The 13,188-nt window shown below is 37.9% G+C and overlaps 1 protein-coding gene across 9 annotated transcripts in view; it reads right to left on the reverse strand.

Annotated features, from left to right (window-relative positions):
- SIL1 (SIL1 nucleotide exchange factor) overlaps positions 1-13,188 on the reverse strand; it is a 356,026-nt gene that overhangs the window by 306,925 nt on the left and 35,913 nt on the right. Inside the window, exon 3 of one of the 9 annotated variants that reach the window (XM_056811364.1) lies at positions 11,996-12,062. The exons of the other annotated variants lie outside the window; for them this stretch is intronic. The gene's annotated coding sequence lies outside the window, so the exon portion shown is untranslated. The remainder of the gene's footprint in view (positions 1-11,995; positions 12,063-13,188) is intronic. 9 annotated transcript variants of the gene reach the window in all.

The following is a 13,188-nucleotide window of genomic DNA, read 5'->3' on the forward strand; positions in this document are numbered from 1 at the left end:
AAAGAGTTGGTGGGAAGTGATAAAACATTAAGAGCATAAATGAAATCTTAAAACTACACAGATAAGAGCAGAGAATGGAACACAGAAAGGGCATTTTCCTTCTATCGTGTTATATATAACATATATTCTAAAAACTACACTAGTTTCATTTCCTATACAATTCTCTCTTTTTTGCTCTATATGTTGAAGTATTCATGTTTATTAAGTTCATAATAAACAAGAAAAGAAAAAAAGTAACTTGGACCACTTAAAGGTTAAATAACTTGCCCAGGATCACACAAGCTAAGGGTAGAGATTCGAACCTTCAAAGTCTTTCTGATTTAACATCAGCTCTCTCTTCATTATGGCAGACTGTCTTTGTACTGACTTAGCAACTAAAACACCACTGAAAATTATAAAAATAGTGAATATATAGAAATTTGGAAAGCCATGAAGTGACTTGAAGCAAAAAAAGCAGAGTCGTATATACATACATATATATGATTAAGAGAAAGATGACTATACAAATCAGAGAGAGATCAATTAATAAGGATAGGAAGCAAATATCTTTTAGCACAATTGCAAATGATTTTTTGTTTTTGTTATTGTTTAAAGTTGCATTAAATAATAATTTTAGTGAAATTAGCACCCAAAAGAAGAAAAAGTTATCAATATAATCAATATCAATAATATCAATATAATACTTTTCCTCTATTGCCTTAACAACACTGCAATGCTGTGCAATTTGGCTTTGTTACCAACTACTACAGAAACTTTTCTCAAACGTTATCAATGGAAAAGTACCAAATCACCAAATACAATGGTTTTTTTCTTTTGTCAGTCATCTTCTATGACAATTCTACAATATTTTATGCTATTGATTTATGCTTCCTTGATTTAAGACACTACAATGATTTTCTTTTGACCACACAAACCACTCTTCTCTCTCCTTTGCTGGCTCTTCATCTTCCTTGCCAACCACTTAAGAGGAGTGATCTCTCTCCTCTCTCCTCCTCTCTCCCCCTCCAAATCTCATCCAAATCCATAGCTTCAAACATCACCTCTAGAAATATGATTCCAAAGTTTTTATCTTCAGCCCTGAGCTTACTTACAAGTTCTCTGTCTCTCTCTGTCCCTCCCTCCCTCTCCCCCTCCCACGCCCACATTTTTCACTACAGGACAAGTTCTACCTGGAAAACCTATTAGCACCACAAAACTCAACTCACAAAATATTCAAGGAGAACCATGCCCAGACAAGAGGTCCTGGGTTCATATCTGGCCTCAGATACTTCTTAGTTGTGTAACCCAGGGCAAGTCACTTACCCCCATTGCCTAGCCCTTATTGTTTTTATGCCTCAGAAGGTTTAAAGGGGGTGGGGGTGGGGGGGGGGGAATACATTCCAAACCAGGGCTGTTACTATTTCCCTAAAACCTACTCCTTTTGACTTTACTATTTCTATCAGGTGCTCCACAATTCACCCAGTATTTAAAAAAAAAAAAACTTTAGTGTTCTCTTGGAGTTTTCCCCTCACTCTTCCTTCATGTCTCACATACCCTCAATTGCCAAATCCAGTCAAATCTACTTTTCAAAATAACTTTCTCTTCTCTCTATTTTGGTTGCCATCATCCTTACAGAGCCTTTACCTGCCTAGGCTGTTTTAACAGTCTTTTAACAGGTCTTCCTACCATTATTCTTTCTGGCCTTAAAAATAAATCCTCTGGGGGCAGCTGGGTAGCTCAGTGGATTGAGAGCCAGGCCTAGAGATGGGAGGTCCTAGGTTCAAATCTGGCCTCAGACACTTCCTAGCTGTGTGACCCTGGGCAAGTCACTTGACCCCCATTGCCTAGCCCTTACCACTCTTCTGCCTTGGAGCCAATACACAGTATTGACTCCAAGACGGAAGGTAAGGGTTTTAAAAATAAATAAATAAATATAAATCCTCCACATGATACTAGATTTAATTTCCTTATTCACAGTTCAAGTCATATCACTCCTTCACCCCAAATGTTTTATAGCTATTTATCATACAACTTATATTCAAACTCTATAAATTGATACTTTCACAATTTTGTATCCCCTATAGTTCCAGCATTATCTCTAAATATTCTTTTCCACATTCCCTACTTATCCACCCTATAAAACCCACATTCCCTGCCCTTCTGATATTTTTTTTAAACATTTACCTTATGTTTTAGAAACAATACTAAGTATCAGTTCCAAGGCAGAAGAGCAATAAGAGCTAGGCAATTAGGGTTAAGTGACTTGCCCAGGGTCACACAACTCGGAAGTCTCTGGGGCCAGATTTGTGCCCTTCTGATCTTCATGCTATTTCTTATGCCTAGCATGCCCCCATATCATTCTATACTTATATCATTCTATATTTACAATCATTCAATTCAAATTCCTGCCTTTAGGAAGTTTTTCTTAAGCTCCTTAGGCAGTAAAGAATTTTTCCCCTTTAAACTTTGTAAGGATTAAAAATTAATGGTTTGACTAAAATATACAAAAATTATAAATAATAACAATGATTGCTGATTCAAAATATTATTGCTGTTTGGACTAGGATGATCATTTAGAGTCGACATCCACAATCATATACCTCTGACCCATGTAATCAAGCAGTTGTTTCGGTGTTTCTGCTCCCACAGTTTTTCCTCTGGATGTGGATAGTGTTCATTCTCGTAAATCCCTCGGAGTTGTTCAAGATCACTTCATTGCCACTAATGGAGAAGTCCATTACATTCGATTGTACCATAGTGTATAAGTCTCTGGGTACAATGTTCTCCTGGTTCTGCTACTCTCACTCTGCATCAATTCCTGGAGGTCATTCCAGTTCACATCAAATTCTTCCAGTTTATAATTCCTTTGAGCACAATAGTATTCCATCACCAACATATACCACAATTTATTCAGCCATTCCCCAGTTGAAGGGCATCCCCTCATTTTCCAATGAGAAAGCTATGAATATTTTTGTACAAGTCTTTTTCCCTATTATCTCTTTGGGGCACAAACCCAGCAGTGCTATGGCTAGATCAAAGGGCAGGCATGAAGTTGACCTTCTTCTGAAGCTGATCTCAAACCAACTCTCCCCAGGAGACTATCTCCACAAAACTGACTCAAGCCGAAAGATTCATGGCTTTTATGGTGATTTCTTGTCCTTTCCCCTCTTCACAGGAGCCAATCACAGCTTTCAAATTGTCTAGCACTGCCCAGGGGGCAGTGTTTGTGAGAACCACTTCTCACCTTCTGGAGAGGTAAATACTCATCAAAAGGGTTCACAGATTCCTGGCTGATTGAGGTGTGAATTCTCATTTCCAGGCTGACTGAATTGAAGGGTGGAGAGCTCCCCTACCTAGTGCTAAGTAGGGTGTTCAAGTTTTTGTTGATTCAATTCAAAAGTTGACAAAGGAGAGTCAACCCTGTCTTTACAATCTGGTGAGGTAATAAGTAGGGGTACTTAAATTATTATTAACCAAAGTGTTAACTCCAACTAGGCAAAGAGAATAAAGGATTCTCTTTTCACAAGTGCAAACTCAGAATAGACAAAGAGAACCAAGAATTTCCTTTCACAACTTTACAGAGCTCCATGGTTCTCCAATGAACTTTCCATGGATTATAAATTATTTGTATATATGGCTGTAAGTTCTATAAAAATAGAGGCTGTAGGTCTTATCATGGCTAGAGTGGAATACTTGGAATCAAGTAAAGAAAGGTTTAAATCTTTGTGATCATAGTTTAGTCTAAATCTCAGTTTCCTCATCTGGAAAATGGGGATAATGAGATCTGAAGTACTCACCTTATTTAGTGGTTTTATCCAAGTCAAGTACACATGAAAAACTATAAAAAGCACAAGAGAGGCAGCTAGATAGCGCAGTAGATAGAGTTCCAGGTCTGGAGAATTGGAAAGACCTGGGTTAAATCTGATTTCAGACACTTCCAAGCTGTGTGACCCTGGATAATTCACTTAACCCCCACTATCTAGCCCTTACTGCTTCTCTGTATTAAAATTGATACTAAGATAGAAGATAAAAGTTTCTGGGGGTTTTTTTTAACAGCACAGGAGTTACAGATCTTCTTTGATAGAAGAATTTTCCTCAACACTCTGTGCAGCAATGAAATCATAGTCTAGTCCAAAAAAACCAATGGGATTACTAACAAGGTGATTGTAGAATGCAACACAGAAAGAATGGAGACAACCCTGAAAATGGCTAAAAGCTGTACCAGCCAGCTCTGATTCTAAATGAATTCTCACCAAAATAGACTCAGTCTCATAGGAAATTAAATTAGTTGTTTTGTCAGGTGAAGGAAACTACTGTAACGCTAAGAATGACTTGCTAGAGAGAATGCAATCGCACAAAAGTACAACAAAACCAATGGGACATTTGGTTAATCACCCTCTGGAGTTTAACCATAACCCTTGGAGCTTTTATTATCATTCTCTTTAAAGATACAAAGTCCCAAATATATAATTATAGTAAATTAAATAATAGTTTGCTTTTCCAACTTGCCTCTATTCTAAATATATCCCACATTATTTGGCTAGGAAGGCAAAAAAGAAAGAGATGGCTTAAAGCAACAAGCAAGTGAGACCAGGGATGGCCCCAGACAGAAATGAAGAATCAACAAAGCAACAAAATACAGAAGGTTATTCCAGATGGCATGCTCCTGCCATGCCAGGAAATAAGCTCTGACATATCAAGTGCCACCACTGCATGAAAAATAGACAATCCCTGGGTGCTAGACAACAAGGAGCTGGAGGAGGAAAATTGAACTTGAGTGAGAAACTGGAAGGAGCCTACAAAAGCTCTGGAATCACAAAATGAACAATTGTAATATGCATCCCTAAGGATAAGAGAAAAAGCTGCATAGTTAATGAAAGAACTTGCACCCAGGCAGCAGCAGTGAATGAAGGCAAAATCAAAGAACATCATGTATGTGCATGTATATACATATATAACATACATATTTACTATGACTTTATAAAAAGATACACATACAAATAGATTAAAGAGCAAGGACTGGAAGGAGATAAAGAGTAATTAATAAGCACTATGTACATACACACAATTTTAGGTTATATAAATAGTTGCAAATGTATTTTTTATTTGGTCTTGCTGTACTAGGCCAAATGGTTGCTTCCAAGGCATCTTGGAAAGACTAGGAGTAATGAGACATGTCCTTACCACACACTTGGTTCTAACCTTGTTTCTGCTGTTAATCATAACCTTCGCCAAATTATCACATCTAGTCAGCTTCCTCAAACTGCTGTCCCTCCTTCCCTTCCCTGGAGGGCCACCACTAAGAGACAGAATGTGCATATTCTGTGGGACAGATGTGTGGACAGAATGCCCAATAGCTGTGGGAATCCCAGTGCTTTGCATTCATTAAGGCTAAATGTAGAATTCATAAGATCATAGATTTAGAAATAGAAAGGCCCTTATAGCCTTCAAGTACAACTCCCTCAGCCCAGGTTCACATAGCTATTAAGTACCTAAAGGATTTAAACTTGGATTTTTCTGACTCTAAGCCGAGACCTCTAATCTTTCTAATCCCCTTCAACCTAGCTACCTCCAGTGTTCAAAATGAATTGAAGGAAAAGATGACCTGTAAGCACCCAAGATAATGGGGTTACTAATTGATCATTAAGAATCAGAATTGTTCCAAGGTCTCTCCCATGTGAAAAGGTCTGTTCAAAAGCTTGGAGAGTCCCAGTGAGTACCAATCAAGATAGAAATAGGTGAGATACGAGGTTAAAAGATCTTTCTGCAGCAAACTGACCCAAACAACAGCTTCAATATATTGAAATTTCCAGACAGATGGGTAGATTCCTGCATCTCCTGCAGGAAAATCTGTCTTATGGTGAATACACTACATCAACTTGCTAAATGTTGATGACTTAAGGGGGAAAATACTTGGCTCTTTGGGGTTAAAGCAATATAAAACAGTTGATAAATTATGTCTCAAAATTACTAGGTTAGCTAACCTGAGGGAAAAAAATCTTATTAGAGTAGCCCCTTTCTTTTCTTTATTAAAATGCCCCCCAATAAGACCCCTAAAAAACCTTCCACAATAAAGTTAAAGTAGTTTAGCTTTATTTCTCAAAAGAACTAAGATTTATCTTTGTTGTTGCTCAGTAATAGCCTACTCTTTGTGACAATATTTGGGATTTTCTTGGCAAGGCTACTTTCCTTCTCCAGCTCATTTTACAAATGTGAAATTGAGAGTAAAGTGAATTTCCCAAGGCCACAAAGCTAGTTCATGTGTGAAGGTGGATATGAACTCAGATCTTCCTGACTCAGGGCACGTCAGTCTCCTCTGAACCATGTAGGTGTCCAAGATTTGTCTTTGCCTTAGATCCAATGATCCAAAGACCCTGAATATCATTTGTCTCCTTTGATAAATAGATCTTATTAAATAATAGTAATAGGCTAAATTGTCTCTTTTCCCCATTTTTCCACCTTCTCCCCAAACCAAATGTCTTAGAAAAGTTACTTTCTGTGTCCTGCAGTTGTCCAGCTCTTGGTAGTCATAGTGATAAACTGGCCTGCAGCCAGAGTCTAGAAAGCTATCACTTTGCCTGAGTCCTTAAGTCTTCCAAAATAAAAGTCTACTTTTAAAAAAGATAATTACAGTGGGATACATAAAAACCTTCACCCAGTAAAAATACTAACCCCAAGAAAAGCAGCTTCAGGCACACTGGTTAGCAACTGATCCATACTAAAGAAACAAGGGCCCCAGACATCTTATGAAGAGGTGGAACAATTCTTTTTCAACAATTTATTACTCAGATCTTTTCCTTACTTGAATAAACAAAGAAAAGATGAGACAGACCCTCTCTTACCTGGCAACTCCACTAAACATGGCCATAAGCAACAGTGAGGAAGCCTGTAGTAACTCAAATAAAACATACTGGTACAGTGTTTCCCCAACTCAAAAAATGGGAATCATAGGCCTAAGGAAAGCCCAACTAACTACAAGCCTAGCCACAAGAACCTCAAACATTTCTGTGGTTTACTGGAAATCCAATCCATGGTAGATATCCTAGCAGGTTGGAAACACAACAGGAAGGTTATATACCACCATCTGGATACTGATTTGGTCCACTGATGAGAACTGCCTCTTACCTCTGGGAGGTTCAGAGCTCATCCTCAGCAGCAAGAGGGATGAAGTATGATTTTTTGTAGTTCCCAAATGATTCTAAAGGCATAAATCTCAAAGCATTGTTGTTCTGCAGCACTAAATGATTTTCACATAGCTGAAGCACCTCAAACCAGTCTGAGGGCTTATTTTATATGATCAAGAAGATGACAAGAGTCAATGTCATTCATCAGTGAAACACTAGGTACATGGAATACCCACAAATAAATCATATTTCCAGGTAAGTTAAATATCTATTCATTTTTCCATTCAAGGCTAACCCTCCCCCCATATTAATTTCAGGATCTACTTTTTATCAAAAGCTATGCTAACTAATTATTATAATGACAACTATCATACCACTATAATAACATTATTGCACTTTCTTTTGTGCTTGACATCTGTTAGCTGAGAGGTTTCACTGATTCATAAGCAATAATTATGCAGCATTTTCCTTTCCCACCAATGCTCAGTTGAGACTCTTAATGCTAAATCCAAATGCAGCAAACTGTTGACTCCTCAACTCATCTAGATTCACCTGCAATTTCTACACTAGACATACTGCCAGAAAGGGTGGCTCTTCTCATGTTCCCAGGGTGTGAAACTGGGGCAAAACATAATGAGAAAGCAAGCCATTTACTGCTGAAAACCTCAAAGCAGTATGAGGAGTCATACACAGGTCGCTGCTGAGGACCAAACAAAGCCAAATCACAGTGCCACACATCACAACAAGAGAGGGAGATGAGAAGTAGGAAAATACATTTCTCCACATAAATTTCTCAAATAAATGGTTCAGAGAAAGCCATTTTGCCAGCTCTCTCTCAAATACTTTTAAACACTGCCTATAAAAGATGGAATTTATAGCAGTAGGGGGAAGGGGAAAATGACCATTTAGAGGACTGTACTTTGAAGATGAGACATCATCTGAAGCAGTGAAATTCAAGCAGGAGCCACTTGAGGCAAAGACGGAAGCCTAAGCCAAGAGGTTAGCTCCACTGCCCACAACCAAAATCACAACCCAAAACCAATACAGCAATCAAGGTGGAGCAGGTTGTTAAGATTTTATGACTGGAATATCATTGTGCCCAAATTATACACTAGTTCCATTAAAGAAAAGGTAATACCATAGTGAAGTTACATATAAAAACACACTCACAAGTCATAAAAAAACACCCTGCCTTGGAACCTGGGCTGGTTTCCTCATCCTGTTATGCTGTATGGTGCTTTTTATTTTTTTCAATGAGAGAAGAAGGGGAAGTAGATTAACTATATTTAAAATTACTAGAGAATATTGTATTCTTTGTGAAGGAAAAAAAAAAGAACTGGACACATAAAAAAAAACTAAATAAGAGCAAATGATGTTCCAGGCACCCAAGCGGGCACTTCATGCAAGTGTAGTGAGGGTAGTAATGGTTCTAGAGGTAATGCCACACAAACCTCACTTCTTATAGCTTCCAGGAGAATTAAGCTTGCATAATCAAAATTACAGTTAGGTCAGGAGAAGACAAAAATAAAAACCACTCTGCCTGCTTACTCAACAAGCTCTCCTATAAACCAAACCAAACAACTGCAGTGTTTGCAGAAAAATAGTCCAGGAGTCTCCCACTATCGGGTTACTGCATTTGTTCACTGTTTTGTCTATCACATCAAGTAGCTCCCTCTTTTTCCTTATCTCACTGAAAGAAAAGTTATGACAAGGTTGGAAAGGTACTTAGATGGAAGGTAAGTAGCATGTAATAAGGCCCATTGGGCTTTGTGAAGATTGGATTTGGCTATCTCCTGATTGTAACAATGAAGGTACTTAGCTCTTCCTTGACAGTGAAGATAAAATTGTAATCCCCTGTCTATTTTTAGATTTTAATTCCCAAAAGTGTTAACTCAGTACTTAAAGTAGATCTACCCATTTTAACTACAAAAAGGTGTTAATTAACTATAAAAGGTGTTAACACCCATTTTATACATTGAGTGGGCAGTCCTAGAGAGGAGCGTCTGCTGTGATTAGTAGACGTAAAATTTAGAGGAGGTGACACAAGAGAAAAAGGTCTTTAAATAGGGAAAACAGAGGCATACAAAGATGAAGGATTCAGTCACTTGGAGTTGGACTGCTTATACTGTTTATTAACAAGAAGTAAAAAAGAAAAATGCATGAGTGGTGGACCAACAATCCCTCTATCCACAAACTTTTTTAAAAGATCCCATTATATGCCAGGCACTGTCCTGAGCACTGGAGATAGAAATAATGAAGATAATCCTTCTAGATGACATTCACTCTCAAGTAAAAACAACATGTACATATATAAGAACATAAAGAATAAATACAATGTGATTAGGAACAGAAGGCACCAGGTATTGGGGAGATCAGAAAAGGCTTCATTCACATAGAAACTTGTGCTTAAGCTGAACCATGAAGGAAAAGAGAGATTCTCTGAGGAGGTAATATATTTTATACATGGGAGACCACCCACATAAAGGTCTGGACACAGAAAGTGGAATGCCGTTTATGAGACCTAGAGGGAAGACCAGGTTTCCTAGGCAAAACAGTATGAAAAATAGGAGTAATAAATGAGACTGGAAAGATAGATTGAGGCCAAGTTGTGAAAGATATTAAGAGCTAAAAAAAAAAAGACACCAGAGGCAGAATCAAGATGGCAGCTTAGAGGCAGCAAATGTCCAGACCTCTGAAAACCCTTCCTTACCAATTACAAACTAAATGCCTCCAGGGGACTAAAAAACAAACCTAACAACAAGACAGAGCCAAGGAACCCTCCTGATGGACTCATGTACCTTTAGATGTACCTTTAAAAGGTATACTCCCCCAAAGCTAGAATTCAAGAACACTCCAATTTAAGGGGAAGAAAGAAGGAAGGTCCCGGGACCCCTCCCCCACCTAGACTGCTAAGCAGCTGGAACCTCTGGGAGGGCAAAGGCACTGGTCTGGAGGGAGTACCTTGCGGACAAAGCTGTGCCAGGCTCAGAGCATCCAACACAGGCAGTGGGGAAAGAGATAGAGAAGAAACACAGAGCACAGAGCAGACAGCAGTTGCAGCAGCGGAGACACTCCATATTTCTCCTCCTGCCCTCCAGAGGTTTTGGCCTCAGGGAACATCCAGCAACCCTACCTACCCCCTACCCCCATATCCCCCCCCCACCAGACTTACTCACATCAAAGCCTCCAGAGGGCAGGGAAGCTCAAGCTCCAACACCGCTCCCCCACAGACTATACTGAGAGATTTACTGTAAAACTCCAAGGATGAAGGCAGGAATAAAAGCCCCAAAACACAAGAAAATGAAAGGAGCAAGAGCTCAGGCAACTGCAGGGAATAAAGAAGGGGGTAAATATGAGCAAACAACAGAAAAAGAAAAAAGAAATTACAAATCGGCAACTTCTATACAGGCAATGAACAAAGAGCAAACGGAAGAAGGCTGCAAGAACACCAAGCAAAAAGAACAGAAAACCCAACAAATTAGATAGAGGCTCTAGAAAGACCTCAAAATACAATTCAAAACACAATTGAGAGAAGCTGAAGACAACTGGGAAAAGAACTTAAAAAGTAAGATAAGTCATCTGGAAACAGAGGCACTTCAACTAAAACAAGAACATAGTGTCTTGAAAGCCAAAATCAACCAGCTTAGAAATGAGACAAAGGAGATGAAAGATGAGGCAAAGGAGATAAAAGATGAGGCAAAGAGGATGAAAGATGACTTCCAAAGAAAATCAGACCAGAAAGAGAAGGATGACCAAAAAGCCAGAGATAAAATCCAATCTTTAAGAACCAGAATACAACAACTAGAATCAAGTGACTTCACAAGGGAGCAAGACCCTATAAAACAAAATCAAAAGAATGAAAAAATTGAGGAAAATATGAAGCACCTCATTCACAAAACAGAAGATTTAGAAAATCGTTCCAGGAGACAACTTAAGAATCATTGATCTACTGGAAGACCATGACAAAATAAAAAGCCTGGACATCATACTAAAGGAAATTATCCAAGAAAACTGCCCTGATATTCTAGAACAAGAGGGAAAAGTGGAGATTGAAAGAATCCACAGATCACCTCCTGTACTTAATCCCCAACTGACAACACCCAGGAAAGTTATAGCCAAATTCAAGAACTATCAGACCAAGGAAAAAATATTACAAGCTGCTAAGAAGAAGTCATCCAGATACCTTGGAACCACAGAGAGGATAACATAGGATCTGGCTGCATCTACACAGAAGGACCAAAAGGCATAGACTATAACATTCCGGAAAGCAACTAGGTCTATAGCCAAGAATCAACTACCCAGCAAAACTGACTATATTTCTTACCAGGGAAAGTATGGTCATTTAACAAAATAAAAGAATTCCAAGCATTTGTAAAGAAAAGACCAGACCTGAACTGAAAATTTGATGCCCAAGCACAAAACTCAAGAGAATCATCAAAAGGTAATTTTAAAAAGAGGGAAAAAAGAAAAACAAAACAAAACAAAACCAAAAAACAAACTTTTTTTTTAAGAGACCCAATAAGTTAAAATGATATGTATCCCTATAAGAAAAGAGGTCATTGGTAACTCTTAAAAATTGTTATTATCACCTGGGCAGCTAGAAGAATTACACTTAGAGGGAACAGTGACAAATTGTATAGGATGAAATGCCAAGACATAAATATGTATATAGATATATATATGCATAAATACATATATATGTGTGTATATGTATATATACATATATATACACAAATAGAGCTAAAAAAAGAAGTTAATACTAAAAGAAATGAGAAAAGAAACAAAAGGGGGTGAATTTATATGTCACAAAGAAGCTAATGGTGGGAAGGGGGGAGAATATCAATACACTGGAAGGGTAAAGAGTTTGGAGATAGGAAATATTCAACTCTTACGTGCATTTAAATTGACTCAAAGAGGGAAGAATAATCCAATCCATTGCATCAGAGAATTGATTTGCGCCTATAGGGAAGTAGAAGGGTAACAAATGGATTAGTGGAGAGGGAAGCAGTACAAGGGAAGGAGAAGTTGGGGGAGTAGTTTTAAAAGACTGTAAAGAAAATAAGGGGGGGAATAAGAAGGGAGGGGGGGTAGAACGGGAAGTAAAATAAGGATTGGAATTAGGGGGACTGATTAAAAGCAAAACATTGGTGTAGAAGAAAATAATGAAAGAAGAAAAGGAAGGAGTAGGAGTAGAAATCAAAATGCTGGGAAATACACAGCTGGTAATCATAACTCTGAATGTGAATGGAATGAACTCACCCATAAAACACAAGTGAATAGCAGAGTGGATTAGAATTCAAAATCCTACCATATGTTGTCTACAAGAAACACACATGAGAAAAGTAGACACGCATAGAGTAAAAGTAAGAGGATGGAGCCAAATCTATTGGGCATCAACTGATAAAAAGAAGGCAGGAGTCGCAATCATGATATCTGACAAAGAAAGTAAAAATAGACCTAGTCAAAAGAGATAGAGAAGGCAGTATAGACAATGAGGAAATATCAGTACTCGATATGTATGCACCAAATGGCATATCATCCACATTTCTAAAGGAGAAACTAGTGGAGCTCAAGGATGAAATACATAGAAAAACTATACTAGTGGGAGACCTGATCCTCCTTCTATCAGAACTAGATAAATCAAACCTAAATATAAATAATGAAAGAGATAAGAGAAGTATATGAAATCTTACAAAAATTAGAGCTAGTAGATATGTGGATAAAAATAAATAGGGACAAAAAGAAATACACCTTCTTTTCAACAGCACATGGTACATTCACAAAGATTGACCATATATTAGGGCATAAAAACATTGCAAACAAGTGCAAAAGACCAGAAATAATAAATGTAACCTTCTTGGATCACAATGCAATGAAAATAATAATTAGTAAGGGTACATGGAGAGGCAAATCAAAAATTAACTGGAAATTAAATAATATGATTTTCCAAGTTAAAGTTACAAATTAGTTAAGAACAAATCATAGGAAAAAATAACTTCATAGAAGAAAATGACAATGATGAAACATCCTTTCAAAATCTATGGGATGCAGTCAAAGCAGTACTCAAGGAGAAATTCATATCCTT

The sequence above is a fragment of the Monodelphis domestica genome, chromosome 1 (genome assembly GCF_027887165.1).
Source record: "Monodelphis domestica isolate mMonDom1 chromosome 1, mMonDom1.pri, whole genome shotgun sequence".
In the NCBI taxonomy this organism is placed as follows: Eukaryota; Metazoa; Chordata; class Mammalia; order Didelphimorphia; family Didelphidae; genus Monodelphis; species Monodelphis domestica.